The sequence below is a fragment of the Neoarius graeffei genome, chromosome 12 (assembly GCF_027579695.1).
Source record: "Neoarius graeffei isolate fNeoGra1 chromosome 12, fNeoGra1.pri, whole genome shotgun sequence".
In the NCBI taxonomy this organism is placed as follows: Eukaryota; Metazoa; Chordata; class Actinopteri; order Siluriformes; family Ariidae; genus Neoarius; species Neoarius graeffei.
Genome location: NC_083580.1, coordinates 20,933,691 through 20,950,445, shown reverse-complemented (window position 1 = coordinate 20,950,445; position 16,755 = coordinate 20,933,691). Strand labels below are relative to the sequence as shown.

The window sequence follows — 16,755 nt, the reverse complement described above, 5'->3', positions numbered from 1 at the left end:
AGCTTTACAGAATTTGAACGACTTAAAACATGAGCTAATTTTATCCCTAATCTATCCCCGATGAGCAAGCCTGTGGCCATGGGCGTGGGGGACATGTCCCCTGCACTCCCCGTAGAGTAGAGTGGGGGGAAAAAGCCCCCCTTAAGGAAAATTCAGTTTTTCTCCAAGTTGAAATGAACCATGTGTTTAGTTTTAATCATAGTTTTTGACAACAGTGACATGAAAAAATAATGCCACCTAAAGTTTGCCTAAAGTTAATACTTAATTTTTTTTTTTTTTAACAAAAACAAACATGGCGGCACGGTGGTGTAGTGGTTAGCACTGTCGCCTCACAGCAAGAAGGTCTGGGTTCGAGCCCCGGGGCCGGCGAGGGCCTTTCTGTGTGGAGTTTGCATGTTCTCCCCGTGTCCGCGTGGGTTTCCTCCGGGTGCTCCGGTTTCCCCCACAGTCCAAAGACATGCAGGTTAGGCTAACTGGTGACTCTAAAATTGACCGTAGGTGTGAATGTGAGTGCGAATGGTTGTCTGTGTCTATGTGTCAGCCCTGTGATGACCTGGCAACTTGTCCAGGGTGTACCCCGCCTTTCGCCCGTAGTCAGCTGGGATAGGCTCCAGCTTGCCTGCGACCCTGTAGAAGGATAAAGCGGCTAGAGATAATGTGATGTGATGTGAAAAACAAACATTGTGCCAAGGGGGCCTTTTACCCCCCCCCCCCCCCCCCCCCCCCCCCCCAGTGGGGTAAAAGGCCCCCTGAGGTGGGGCAATAGGCCCCCTCACTCAAAAAAAGCTGTTTGGATAGCAAAAGTGTTTACTTAAGCCTATAATGTGAAAGAAACAAGAAAGCATCCCTGAATTAATGAATAGATGCATTATTTTATTATATTTCGCATTTTAATTTCAATTTTTTAAAATTTCAATTATTTTTAATATTAAGTTCAAATTACTTGCTTTACTCAACCAGGTAAGCGAGATGTTATTAAAAACTACGTATCTGCTATTCAGAAATGTATGAAATACAGTAATTATGATAAAAGGAAACGATGCCCCCTGGGGGCCATTTACCCCGCCATTAAGGGGGCGTTTTACCCCACAGACTACACTTTTACAAAAAAGGGTCTTACTTTCAAAATGTGATTCAACTTTTTATACCTAATGTATTTTTTTTAACGTACTGACTTGTCTACTCATACCCAGAGCCGGCCCGTGGCATAGGCAATATAGGCAAATGCTAAGGGCGCTGCGTCCATCCAGGGGCGCAGAAACGGGGGGAGAAAAATTATGACTTCCACTATTCTGAAAACGAGTCAGCATTATAATGTCTTAGCCTAATTTAATTGTACAGCAAAGCATGTAGTCAGGGTGCGATTTGTCAAAAAAAGTGGGGTGGGGTGGTGGTTGTTAATCATGAAACAATAAGCGCTCAACAGTGGTTCGCCCTGTCTATAGTGTGTCTTCGGGCGCGCAAGTGCTCATCCGCGGCTATTCTCTGTTTTGGCCATGTAATCATAGCCGGCGATTGCTATAGGCAACCTAGGCAATTGCCTAGAGCGCAAAGTGTGCCCAGGGGCGCCAAGGGCGACCAAAACCCCAGCAAAAAGGAGGGATGGAGTTATTGAATGGAGATGTTACCAAGTGCATCAGTGGTGTACAATGTTTTCAACCACTGTGCTGCCGAACTCTAGTACCGCGGAACACTAGTGTGCCGTGAGAGATCACCAAGTGTACCGTGGAAAATTATAGAATGACTGACTGTATATTGTAAATATTGGCAACAGCGTTTTAGTTTCAGTCAACATTTTCTATTGGTGATGTGCCTTGAGATTTTTTCATTGAAAAAAGTGCACCCTGGCTCAAAAAGGTTGAAAAACAAGTGTAGCCTATGCAGTAGTGGTCGGTGATTTCCTTATGCCTACTAAAAATGCACAATGATAGGTTATAAGAGGGGCAGGGGGAGTGGTGTTCATCGGGGAATGAGAATGGCTATCCACGGCAAAAAGTAGCCCAGACTACAAGTGCTTAAATGAAGAAATCCAAACTCTCGGGTGCGCAAGGGCGCAAACGAAGGCTACAGGAAGAAATAAATAGAGCCAAGTATAGAGGCAAGTCTGATCTAATCTCTCATATCAACCATTATAGTGGCAAATTAATATTTTAGACGCCTGAATCAATGTCTGCCTAGCTAATTAGATGCAAACAGCAATAGACTTCAATAACAAAGTACCCATAATAGCACTTTTGTTTGAAAATACAACCCATTGATGTCCTAACAGGGTGCTTAAGTTTGCACAATTTAGAATTGTAGAATTTTTTATTCATTTAATTTGTTAATTTTTCAGAGATGACTTAACTTTTAATAGCAAAAAAGAAACTAAAAATAATTTCTTGTTTATTGTCCATGCACTACACTTTGAACAGGGTGCGGAAGAGTTTTTGCCCATTATATGGAGATATGTATTGAATTTGTGTGGTCATTTTACTTTGTGACACTTTATGTTAATAATAATAACAATAATGAAAAAGATAAAAATGACTTCTTGTTTATTGTCCATGCACCGTACATTGTTTAATAGTAATAGAATAGAGCAGTGGTTCTCAACCTTTTTGGGGTCCTGGACCCCCTGCATATTTCTGATCAACCCTGAGGACCCCTCCCACCCGATCTGGAGGCTAGGGTGCAATTTGATAGAAACAGCAGAAACTGCATTTTAAATTGCATTATGGCATTTATTCACTCTATTCACAACACAACAGCATAGTTTCCAGAAATATGTAACAAAACAGGATATTTATGGCATAAATATCCTATCTGCATAAATTTTATGCAGCATGTTCTGAACATTATGTAACAAAACAGAACTTTTATATAGTAGCTTTCAGAAATATGAATGTAATGAAACAGATTTCATCTTCTGAACATTATATAACAAAACAGAACTTTTATGTAGTAGATTTAAGAAATATGAATGTAATGAAACAGATTTTTTATGCACTCTTCAAGAACAAAAACAAACATAAGTATGAAATCTCAATGAATATAATATATAATTAAGCAATAATATAATAATTATGTAACTAAGTCTTGGTTTTATCTGTAGAGCCAGATGGTGTGTGTTATCAGAGCAAAGCATCCTCACTTCTGTTTTTGTGTCACTTGGGTGTGGTGTAGTGAGGTTTGTAACATTAGCTTAATTTTGAGCGCCAACTGGAACCTTGCAAATTAATGAGTTTTGCCACATCAGCTTCCTGAAAATATTTTTATATATCTTATATTTTATATATTATACAACTCTGTAGTTTAGCTAGATAAAGGTCTCAGTCACATTTGAACAAAATTTTTTTTTTTAAAGATATTTTATTTTCACGGACCCCTTGCAATTACACCACGGACCACTAGGGGTCCGCGGACCCCCGGTTGAGAATCACTGGAATAGAGTGATTAGATTAAAGTGTTATTTAGATGTTATTAGAGGGGTTTTTTTCTTGGGGGGGGCGCCAAAACTCAATCTCGCCTAGGGCAGCCAAAGACCTAGAGCCAGCCCTGCTCATACCACATACACAGCTGTGATATCTGACGAAATAGCAGCTATCTAAATACAGTTTTACTGATATCTGAAAATTATATCACTTACCATAAAATTTGATTTCTCTCCGCTGCGTTGCTGATATGCGATCCACAGTGGATATTTGTATATCCCCGTTGTCAAGCCAGTCCATAGCAACAATAGAAATGTAACTTTGTGCCATCTGGTGGTTATTTTGGGTAAAACAGGCCGGGGGCGTATTACCCCACGGGGGCGTATTACCCCACTCTACTCTATTTGTGCCCTCTGTCCCCCCGCACTTTTTACAGCCACTCAATTCATGTTTAACACGTGGGAACGCATCATGAGCAGCCGGTGTTCTGATAAACTGTCCTACACGTCAATGTGTCCTACAAAGCCCCACTGCGCATGCGCAGAGCACAAAACGTCATTTCTTGGCATTTGAACAGATTTTTGTCCTACATCAGCTGTGCTATAAATGGTGCAGATTAACGGCGTGCATTCAGTCTTTACTACTTAATCCGTAAACCTGTTCAAAACAAATAGTTGGCCATCTTGAAGTGTTCCAATAAAATGAAATCATTCAAAATTAGTTGTGGAAGTTTGTTTTGTGTGTGCTGTTGCCTCGCCAGACAAGGAGAATGGCTGGATGAATAGGAGAAAGGTAAAACTCAGTTATTTAACTCGAGTGGAGGTGGAGAAAATGAGTTTAATTCCAGAAATGGTGGACTGACACTTTCAGTGGAATGTTATGCTTCTCTGGGTTGGATGTGTTAAATGAAAGTAAGCTTTAAAAAAGTTATTGACTGAATGAAAACTGTATTGATGCTCCAGTATGTTGTTATGCCGTTTTATGTCTTGCAATAAAAATAACATAACATTTAATTACATTACACTGTGTCAGTGAGACATTAATTGTTCAAGTTGCTGATACTTACAAACTATAAGTAAGGTGTAGATTCTGCAAGTAAACCTTACAATCAGGAATTAGGTACCCATTACACAGCTGAAAGTAAGAGAAACCCATTTAACACCAGTAAACACAACTTTGCTCCAAGTAACCTTTACTAGCTGGTATGAAGTAAACATTACTAGTTGGTTTTAAGCAACCTCAACATTGAAGTTCCAAGTAAGGATAACAAATATTTTCAGTGGAGATTACTTTTAAACGTAAAGTAAAGATAACTTGAAAGAGAACAAGTTATATTACAACCCCGATTCCAAAAAAGTTGGGACAAAGTACAAATTGTAAATAAAAACAAAATGCAATAATTTACAAATCTCAAAAACTGATATTGTATTCACAATAGAACATAGACAACATATCAAATGTCGAAAGTGAGACATTTTGAAATTTCATGACAGCAACACATTTCAAAAAAGTTGGGACAGGGGCAATAAGAGGCTGGAAAAGTTAAAGGTACAAAAAAGGAACAGCTGGAGGACCAAATTGCAACTCATTAGGTCAGTTGGCAATAGGTCATTAACATGACTGGGTATAAAAAGAACATTTTGGAGTGGCAGCGGCTCTCAGAAGTAAAGATGGGAAGAGGATCACCAATCCCCCTAATTCTGCGCCGACAAATAGTGGAGCAATATCAGAAAGGAGTTCGACAGTGTAAAATTGCAAAGAGTTTGAACATATCATCATCTACAGTGCATAATATCATCAAAAGATTCAGAGAATCTGGAAGAATCTCTGTGCGTAAGGGTCAAGGCCGGAAAACCATACTGGGTGCCCGTGATCTTTGGGCCCTTAGACGGCACTGCATCACATACAGGCATGCTTCTGTATTGGAAATCACAAAATGGGCTCAGGAATATTTCCAGAGAACATTATCTGTGAACACAATTCACCGTGCCATCTGCCGTTGCCAGCTAAAACTCTATAGTTCAAAGAAGAAGCTCTATCTAAACAAGATCCAGAAGCGCAGACGTCTTCTCTGGGCCAAGGCTCATTTAAAATGGACTGTGGCAAAGTGGAAAACTGTTCTGTGGTCAGACAAATCAAAATTTGAAGTTCTTTATGGAAATCAGGGACACCGTGTCATTTGGACTAAAGAGGAGAAGGACGACCCAAGTTGTTATCAGCGCTCAGTTCAGAAACCTGCATCTCTGATGGTGTGGAGTTGCATTAGTGCGTGTGGCATGGGCAGCTTACACATCTGGAAAGACACCATCAATGCTGAAAGGTATATCCAGGTTCTAGAGCAACATATGCTCCCATCCAGATGACGTCTCTTTCAGGGAAGACCTTGCATCTTCCAACATGACAATGCCAAACCACATACTGCATCAATTACAGCATCATGGCTGTGTAGAAGAAGGGTCCGGGTACTGAACTGGCCAGCCTGCAGTCCAGATCTTTCACCCATAGAAAACATTTGGCGCATCGTAAAACGGAAGATACGACAAAAAAGACCTAAGACAGTTGAGCAACTAGAATCCTACATTAGACAAGAATGGGTTAACATTCCTATCCCTAAACTTGAGCAACTTGTCTCCTCAGTCCCCAGACGTTTACAGACTGTTGTAAAGAGAAAAGGGGATGTCTCACAGTAGTAAACATGGCCTTGTCCCAACTTTTTTGAGATGTGTTGTTGTCATGAAATTTAAAATCACCTAATCTTTCTCTTTAAATGATACATTTTCTCAGTTTAAATATTTGATATGTCATCTATGTTCTATTCTGAATAAAATATGGAATTTTGAAACTTCCACATAATTGCATTCCGTTTTTATTTACAATTTGTACTTTGTCCCAACTTTTTTGGAATCAGGGTTGTACTTCATTTATTTGAGGCAATGAGTTTCCACTTTTTTTCCAAGTAAGCTTAACTTATTCTTTTTTACAGTGAGTGTAGTATATTCTGGTGGGGTCGTTTGAATTGTCAAAACTTCCTACATTCATATGTTAATGTAAAGGCATATTCTGATGGTCACTGAGTTGTCAGAAAGTCCTGCATTCATATATTAAAGTAAAAGAATATTCTGACGAGGTCGTTTGAACTGTCTGTGATGGACGAAATGCATTTCATCCGACGAAATGCATTTCATGATGGACGAAATGCGTTCTGTCATTGACGAAATTCATTTCGTGATGCATCATATGCATTCCGTGGACAAAATACATGTTGTGATGTACAGAATGCATTCTGTGGACAAAATATATGTCGTGATTGACACCATGAATTTCGTGATATAGGGAATGCATTCCGTGATTGACAAAATGCATTTCGTGATTTCACAATTCAAATGACCCCACCAGAATATACTACACTCACTGTAAAAAAGAATAAGTTAAGCTTACTTGGAAAAAAGGTGGAAACTCGTTGCCTCAAATAAATGAAGTAATATAACTTGTTCTCTTTCAAGTTATCTTTACATTTAAAAGTAATCTCCACTGAAAATATTTGTTATCCTTACTTGGAACTTGAATGTTGAGGTTGCTTAAAACCAACTAGTAATGTTTACTTCATATCAGCTAGTAAAGGTTACTTGGAGCAAAGTTGTGTTTACTGGTGTTAAATGGGTTTCTCTTACTTTCATCTGTGTAATGTTAGATTAAGTAGTAAAGATTGAATGCACGCCGTTAATCTGCACCGTTTATAGCACAGCTGATGTAGGACAAAAATCTATTCAAATGCCAAGAAATGACGTTTTGTGCTCTGCGCATGCGCAGTAGGGCTTTGTAGGATGCATTGACGTGTAGGAAAGTTTATCAGAAACCCTGCTGTGGTGTGATCAGAGACGCTTTAGAAAATATTGTATGAGTATCTTTGGTGTGATTCAGATCTGGGCAGCGCTTCTGTATGTTCAGCAAACCAACCAAGAGGCTAAAGACTTTAGACAGTTTTTTTTCCAAACAAACCGTGTAAGTTGAGTAATGCTGTTGAATGTAGATAATGTTTAGCTAAAAGATGACAAATACAGTAGATGCCAATTTAGTTAGTTAAGCTAGCTAGCTAACTTAGAGATGGTAGGAACTAGTTACATTTACTTGAGTAACTTTTTGGATAAATTGTACTCTTAAGAGCAAAATACGTTTTACTTTTACTTGAGTAACGTTACTATTTTGGCTACTCTAAGATTACTCACTTCTGGGTAGAAAATAAGAATATAAATGTATTTGTGTTCCTTTGACTGTTATTTTTGTAAAGATTTAATTTATTTTTGTGGTAAAGTTTAAAGTACGGGTGGCACAGTGGTTAACGCTATCACCTCACAGCAAGAAGGTCCGGGTTCGAGCCCCGTGGCCGGCGAGGGCCTTTCTGTGTGGAGTTTGCATGTTCTCCCCGTGTCCGCGTGGGTTTCCTCCGGGTGCTCCGGTTCCCCCCACAGTCCAAAGACATGCAGGTTAGGTTAACTGGTGACTCTAAATTGACCGTAGGTGTGAATGTGAGTGTGAATGGTTGTCTGTGTCTGTGTGTCAGCCCTGTGATGACCTGGCGACTTGTCCAGGGTGTACCCCACCTTTCGCCCGTAGTCAGCTGGGATAGGCTCCAGCTTGCCTGCGACCCTGTAGAACAGGATAAAGCGGCTAGAGATAATGAGATGAGATGAAACCGTGTAAGTTGAGTAATGCTGTTGAATGTAGATAATGTTTAGCTAAAAGATGACAAATAGATGTCAATGTACTTAGTTAAGCTAGCTAGCTAACTTAGAGGCTGTAGTAACTAGTTACATTTACTCCGTTACATTTACTTGAGTAACTTTTTGGATAAATTGTACTCTTAAGAGTTGTTTTGTTGCAAAATACGTTTTACTTTTACTTGAGTAACGTTACTATTTTGGCTACTCTAAGATTACTCACTTCACAGAAAATAAGAATATAAATGTATTTGTGTTCCTTTGACTGTTATTTTTGTAAAGATTTAATTTATTTTTGTGGTAAAGTTTAAAGTACGGGTGGCATGGTGGTGTAGTGGTTAACGCTATCGCCTCACAGCAAGAAGGTCCGGGTTTGAGCCCCGTGGCCGGCAAGGGCCTTTTATGTGTGGAGTTTGCATGTTCTCCCCGTGTCCACGTGGGTTTCCTCCGGGTGCTCCGGTTTCCCCCACAGTCCAAAGACATGCAGGTTAGGTTAACTGGTGACTCAAAATTGACCGTAGGTGTGAATGTGAGTGTGAATGGTTGTCTGTGTCTATGTGTCAGTCCTGTGATGACCTGGCGACTTGTCCAGGGTGTACCCCGCCTTTCGCCCATAGTCAGTCTGAGAACAGGATAAAGCGGCTAGAGATAATGAGATGAGTTTAAAGCACATGAATTTGCTGATTATTATTACTGTATTCCTAATTCTATTTCAAAATGTTGCTTTCCACATATTTTTTAATCTTTATTGCCACAACAGAAAGAGCAGGGTGAGAGAGAAGACAGTGGACCAGAGGCCAACAGGGATGATTAGGCAGGGTCACAGGTGAGAAGAGAATATAACTAGTTATGTCACTACTACTATTCTTAATTCTATTTATAAATTTTACTTTATAGATTTATAGATTTTGACTTTAGATTTTGATAGTATATCATTTTAAAGAACTAAAGTCGGTTCCCTGGTGCTGTGCTGTTTGTGGTTATGTGGTTCTTTAGCTGCTAAGGAGAGGTGCAAATGAATGCGAGAGGATGATAAATCACTCAATAGACCTTTGAACAATTTGTCCCCCTCGCTTCTAAAATGATGGCTACGCCCCTAACTGACACTAAACTCGGAGCTAATAATAAAAGAAAAACCTCAGTAAAGACGTCAAAGACTTTCACTTCATTAGTCAAGTCAAGTTTATTTGTATAGCGCTTTTAACAATAAACATTGTCGCAAAGCAGCTTTACAGAATTTGAACGACTTAAAACATGAGCTAATTTTATCCCTAATCTATCCCCAATGAGCAAGCCTGTGGCGATGGTGGCAAGGAAAAACTCCCTCAGACGACATGCGGAAGAAACCTCGAGAGGAACCAGACTCAAAAGGGAACCCATCCTCATTTGGGCAACAACAGACAACATGACTATAACATTAACAGTTTTAACATGAAGTCTGTTTCGTTGATGTTATAAACTCTTCATTGATGGAAACTTGAGTGAAAAACTGTTCATGACAACCATGACCGTAGCCAGCCATGAGGCCCCCGAGGTCCGGACCTCGGTCATTTTTAAGAGCTGAAAATACATTTGTACGCTAAATATTCAACTGGATAAAAAAATAAAGAATAACATTAAAACGTCTCCATAAAAAGTGCATTGTTAATTATGTTAAACGTTGATTCTGTCTTCTGTGTCTGTTTCATGCGTGCGGCTCTGAGACCAAGAACACAAAAACGAATGAGTGCGCAACTCGGGGGAGGAACGCAGTGCAGGAGACACGTTTTTTTCATGGTAACCATCAGCGCACTTTCATGAAGCACACACACGTACAGTGGGGCAAAAAAGTATTTAGTCAGTCACCAATTGTGCAAGTTCTCCCACTTAAAAAGATGAGAGAGGCCTGTAATTTTCATCATAGGTACACTTCAACTATGAGAGACAGAATGAGGAAAAAAAATCCAGAAAATCACATTGTCTGATTTTTAAAGAATTTATTTGCAAATTATGGTGGAAAATAAGTATTTGGTCAATAACAAAAGTTCATCTCAATACTTTGTTATATACCCTTTGTTGGCAATGACAGAGGTCAAATGTTTTCTGTAAGTCTTCACAAGGTTTTCACACATTGTTGCTGGTATTTTGGCCCATTCCTCCATGCAGATCTCCTCTAGAGCAGTGATGTTTTGGGGCTGTCGCTGGGCAACACGGACTTTCAACTCCCTCCAAATATTTTCTATGGGGTTGAGATCTGGAGACTGGCTAGGCCACTCCAGAACCTTGAAATGCTTCTTACGAAGTCACTCCTTCGTTGCCCGGGTGGTGTGTTTGGGATCATTGTCATGCTGAAAGACCCAGCCACGTTTCATCTTCAATGCCCTTGCTGATGGAAGGAGGTTTTCACTCAAAATCTCATGATACATGGCCCCATTCATTCTTTCCTTTACACCAGGGGTGCCCAAATTGATCCATAAAGGGCCATGTGGCTGCAGGTTTTCATTCCAGCCATGCAGCAGCACACCTGATTTGGCTCATTCAATCAACTGAACTGTCTTCACACAGTCAAATACTTGCAGCCACACCCACCCTTGATTAAAGGGTGGGTGTGTCAGTTGATTGAATAAGCCAAATCAGGGTGCTGCTGCATGGCTGGAATGAAAACCTGCAGCCACATGGCCCTTTATGGATCAATTTGGGCACCCCTGCTTTACACGGATCAGTCGTCCTGGTCCCTTTGCAGAAAAACAGCCCCAAAGCATGCTGTTTCCACCCCCATGCTTCACAGTAGGTATGGTGTTCTTTGGATGCAACTCAGCATTCTTTCTCCTCCAAACACGACAAGTTGAGTTTTTACCAAAAAGTTCTATTTTGGTTTCATCTGACAATATGACATTCTCCCAATCCTCTTCTGGATCATCCAAATGCTCTCTAGCAAACTTCAGATGGGCCTGGACATGTACTGGCTTAAGCAGGGGGACACGTCTGGCACTGCAAGATTTGAGTCCCTGGCGGCGTAGTGTGTTACTGATGGTAGCCTTTGTTACTTTGGTCCCAGCTCTCTGCAGGTCATTCACTAGGTCCCCCCGTGTGGTTCTGGGATTTTTGCTCACCGTTCTTGTGATCATTTTGACCCCACGGGGTGAGATCTTGCGTGGAGCCCCAGATCGAGGGAGATTATCAGTGGTCTTGTATGTCTTCCATTTTTTAATAATTGCTCCCACAGTTGATTTCTTCACACCAAGCTGCTTACCTATTGCAGATTCAGTCTTCCCAGCCTGGTGCAGGTCTACAATTTTGTTTCTGGTGTCCTTTGACAGCTCTTTGGTCTTGGCCATAGTGGAGTTTGGAGTGTGACTGTTTGAGGTTGTGGACAGGTGTCTTTTATATTGATGACGAGTTCAAACAGGTGCCATTAATACAGGTAACGAGTGGAGGACAGAGGAGCCTCTTAAAGAAGTTACAGGTCTGTGAGAGCCAGAAATCTTGCTTGTTTGTAGGTGACCAAATACTTATTTTACCGAGGAATTTACCAATTAATTCATTAAAAATCCTACAATGTGATTTCCTGGATTCTTTCCCCCCATTCTGTCTCTCATAATTGAAGTGTACCTATGATGAAAATTACAGGCCTCTCTCATCTTTTTAAGTGGGAAAACTTGCACAATTGGTGGCTGACTAAATACTTTTTTGCCCCACTGTACACAGGCAAACTGTTCAACAAGTTTAAAGTTACCCCTACTCTTTATTCAAACATGGTGGTGTATACTGATTTTTTTTCCCAGAATTTTTTTTTTTTGTGTAGGTGTAACGGATGCCAGATTGTTAATGTATCTTTAATGTATCATTAATAATTTATCTTTATTAATGTATCGTTAATAGGCTACATGGTTAGGGTATCTTTTGTCCTCATTGCTTGGGCCAGATCAAACCATTAAACAAGCTTAAATTATTCTTACTCTTGCCACATACATAATTTTTTTTTTTCAAAACTGATGATATTCAGTTCAAACAACATTAAAAGTAATTTCAGGAATAGATCTCTTGTGTGACGTATAATTCACCCCTCTCATTTAAATATGTCGAAAATTTTTTGGCGCACGCTTTGTGCGTGCGTCACGGATCTCGGTGGTTTTAAAATGCTGGCTATGGCCCTGATGGCAACCGCAGGCCTAAAGTTAGCAAGTCAACTGTAGTCGTCAGCCATAAAAGCATGACTGTAAGTGTCCAGAGCGTCTTCCAGGTGTGACTTCCAACTGTCCACATGGGGCCGTCCTCTACAGGAGTGATGTGATGAGACTCCAACCAGACACAGGGCACCAGGATGGATCAGGCAGGTCCGAGGAGCAGAAGAGGTCAGCATCTCGATCCCAGGACCGACATATAACTCAGAGGGACAGCTTTTTTTTGGTGGGGGGGGGGGGGGGGGAACACAGGTTGTTAGGTATGCCCAATGTCACCTGAATAAGTAGGAACAGTATGCATATTGCACTGAGTACAAGCAGGGACTCTGGCAACTAACTATGACAGCATAACTAAAAGAGGAGAGCCAGAAGGTAACACAGGCATGAGGGAGCCCCGGGACATAAAGCAGCAGCCACTACACCATCAACAAACTCGAGTGAGCAAGTGAGTGGGGGACTGACAACATTCATACATCCCAGTTTACCAAAACACTATATGTCTGAGGACCCTCCAGATTTACACCTTTACCTCATAAACACCATTAACAAAAGGCTTGACTAAACAGATATGTTTTCAGCCTAGACTTAAATGCTGAGACTGTGTCTGATTCCCGAACATTACTTGGAAGGCTGTTCCATAACTGTGGGGCTTTGTAAGAAAAGGCTCTGCCCCCTGATGTAGCCTTCACTATACGAGGTACCAGCAGATAGCCTGCACCTTTTGATCTAAGTAGGCGTGGCGGGTCATAGAGGACCAGAAGTTCACTCAGGTACTGTGGTGTGAGACCATTCAGTGCTTTAAAGGTCAATAGTAGTATTTTATAATCAATACAAAATTTGATTGGGAGCCAATGCAGTGTGGATAAGACGGGGGTGATGTGGTCATATTTTCTAGTTCTAGTAAGGACTCTTGCTGGTGCATTTTGAACTAACTGGAGCTTGTTTATGCACTTATTGGAACATCCAGACAGTAAGGCATTACAATAATCCAACCTGGAGGTAATAAAAGCATGAACTAGTTTTTCCACATCATGTAGTGACATTAAATTTCTTATCTTAGCAATATTTCTGAGATGAAAGAAAGCTATCTGGGTAATGTTATCAATGTGAGTTTCGAATGAAAGACTGGGGTCAATAATCACTCCGAGGTCTTTTACTGCTGCACGTGAAGAAACAGAAAGGCCATCCAGAGTTACTGTGCAATTAGAAAACTTACTTCTAGCTGCATGTGGTCCTAGTACAAGTACTTCAGTCTTGTCAGAGTTAAGTAGAAGGAAGTTAATAAGCATCCAGTGTCTAATGTCCTTCACACATTCCTCAATTCTATTAAGCTGGTGTCTCTCATCAGGTTTTGCAGAAACATGCAACTGTGTATAACAGTGGAAACTAATACAATGTTTACAAATAATATCACCCAGAGGTAACATGTATAAAGAAAAAAGCAGTGGACCCAAGACAGAACCAGGCCCGTTTCAAGCTATTTGGGGGCCCTAGGCAAAGGGGGATCTGGGGCCCATAATTATCCCCCCCTCGACGAAAGGCCTTATGGCCGCCTACCCACTGAAGACTTAATAAATAAACATCACACATATTGTAATCATTCTTACGATTTTTACTTAATAAATTAACTCTTTACATTATTATAAATAATTATCAAACCCAATTAAACACAAGAATAGACAAAATATACACACACACACATATATATAAAAATCAAATATGAAAATAAGACAAAGTAATATAAAATGTGCAAATAACACAACACTAAATATTTACAGTATATACACAAGTAGAAATAACTTCAAATGGTGATTAAATGATTACAAACATGAATAAGAATCTTAATAAGAACCAGCACACACAGAAAAGTGCAAAAGGTATAGAAAAACATAAAAATTTAAGAATACACAACTAGAATCATGGGCAAAATGTCTAAAACTGCTGCTTGCGGGCCAGTCCTTGCAAGTTTGTAAGCCTGTTGTGCATGACAACATTTACATCACTGTTATAAACACTGTCTACAAGATAACTACCATTAACGTAAGCTAGCTACCAAATTTGCTTGTCGACCCGCTTGGTATTAATGAGTGTGTACATTCTCACTTACCAGTGTCTTGTTTTTTTCTGTCTTCCTCTTCCCTTTTCTTCTTTCTCTTCTGGCTCCCTGAGGGGTAATTTCGCTTCATATTTGATTTTGGGTTTTTTTTGCTGCGGAGCTCTGCAACCACTTGACTGGACGGAGATGGGCATTGAGGGGTTGACAACAGACTGTCATTGCACTTTTCGGCCAAAGCATGTAGGGAGGTGCTGTTGTGCATTAGGGGGCCCCCCTTGGAACTAGGGTATTTCAACAAGTGTCATTAGGCGCTGCGCTGCCGCGTTCAAAAAGTTGTCATTGCTGTTGAATACATAACCAGTCGTTCGGCAGCGGGGGACCTTCGAGGGCTGGGGCCCTAGGCAATTGCCAAGTCTGCCTACCTTGTTGCAACGGGTCTGGACAGAACCTTGTGGAACACCAGACTTTACCTCAGTACATCTAGAAAAATCACCATTTACATCAACATACTGATAGCGATCAGTTAAATAAGAGCTGAGCCAGGAGAGGGCCGTTCCCTTAACTCCCACAATATTTTCTAGTCTATCCAGAAGAATGGAATGATCAGTGGTATCAAATGCTGCACTAAGGTCAAGCAACACAAGCAGCGAGACACAGCCTTGATCAGACGCCAACAGTAGGTCATTTACTACTTTAACCAGAGCTGTCTCTGTGCTATGATGAGGTCTAAATCCTGACTGATACGTTTCATGGATGTTATTCCTATGTAAATATGAGCATAACTGCTGTGCCACAGCTTTTTCAAGGATCTTGGAGATAAAGGGGAGGTTTGATATTGGCCGATAATTGGACAGCTGACAGGGATCAAGGTCAGGTTTTTTAATCAGGGGTTTGATAACTGCTAGTTTAAAGGATTTGGGTACATAGCCAATCCTAAGAGAAGAATTTATTATTTTAGAAGCAGTTCAATTACTTCAGGTATTATCTATTTGAATAGAAGTGTAGGTAAGGGATCTAGTACACAAGTTGAGGCTTTTGATGCCAAGATTAATGACAGTAATTCAGTTTCTCTAAGGGGAGTAAAACATTCTAATTGCTGATCTGATACAGTTATATAGTTAACTACAAGGTCACTTACATTGACCTTAAATTAGTAGTTTGAATTTTTTGTCGGATATCCTCAATTTTGTCATTAAAAAAAATTCATGAAGTCATTGCTACTACATACTACAGGTATGCATGTGTCTATAGTGGACTTATTCCTGGTTAATTTTGCTACAGTATTAAATAGGAATCTAGGATTATTTTTGTTATCTTCTATTAGGGAGGAGAGATATGTTGATCTCGCAGCACTAAGAGCTTTTCTATACTTCAGGAAGCTCTCCTTCCACGATCAACATTAGTGTGGAGATGAAGCTAAACTGAAATTAGCCCTGCTGAAAAGGAAACTGTACACTGTATTTACACTGTAAAACTAAGTACTTAAGTATTATCTTGGATGTTTTTACAATAAATTACAGTATTTATTGTAAAAGTCATTTCAAAGATGTTCAATATTTAATTTAGGTTACCATTGTAGAAACCATGCCAGTGACTAATGACATAACTAATAACTGGATATACATTTTTAATACATTATTATCTAGAGCGGCGACTACAATTATTGACAGTCCATACTGTAGTTATCGATACCTTTTCAGATTTACCAATAATAAAAAAAACAATTTTACAAAGGTGAGTTTCATTTACGACAGTTATTACTGGTTAATTAATCAACCGGAAGACCCCCCCCCCCCCCCCCCCCCCCCGACCTTGTCATCTGATGACAGCTCGTTACCTGAGATGGAATTTTATTTAGCACGACAACAATTTCAGGAAAACCCAGATGTTATCATCGCAGGTAAGCATGGTGGAAAGGTCACGGACATGTTTTTACTGACCAAATTCACCGATATTTCATGATCTCCTTGTCAAAACCTACTTTGTTTCTTACTCTTTCATTTGACAGTTGGCATTTTGTATCTAAACGCGCATTTGAGAAGTCAAGTGAGGTGTTGTTAATAGTGATCACTTTCACCGGTGTCCACCATTATCAACACCCTGTGGAATTAAGTGACATTTACAACTGTTATGGATCGATCTTTGTGCAACATTGTTGAAGTAGATGAAGTACTTAAAAAAATAATAATAACAGTGCTCATCTCATCTCATTATCTCTAGCCGCTTTATCCTGTTCTACAAGGTCGCAGGCAAGCTGGAGCCTATCCCAGCTGACTACGGGTGAAAGGCGGGGTACACCCTGGACAAGTCGCCAGGTCATCACAGGGCTGACACATAGACACAGACAACCATTCACACTCACATTCACACCTACGGTCAATTTAGAGTCACCAGTTAACCTAACC

The 16,755-nt window shown here is 40.2% G+C and overlaps 1 long non-coding RNA gene across 1 annotated transcript in view; it reads left to right on the top strand.

Annotated features, from left to right (window-relative positions):
- The first annotated feature begins 9,479 nt into the window (after nt 1-9,479).
- Nucleotides 9,480-16,755, top strand: part of LOC132894883 (uncharacterized) — a 40,936-nt gene continuing 33,660 nt past the window's right edge. Inside the window, exon 1 of the long non-coding RNA XR_009655685.1 lies at nt 9,480-9,907. This is a non-coding gene — a long non-coding RNA (uncharacterized LOC132894883). The remainder of the gene's footprint in view (nt 9,908-16,755) is intronic.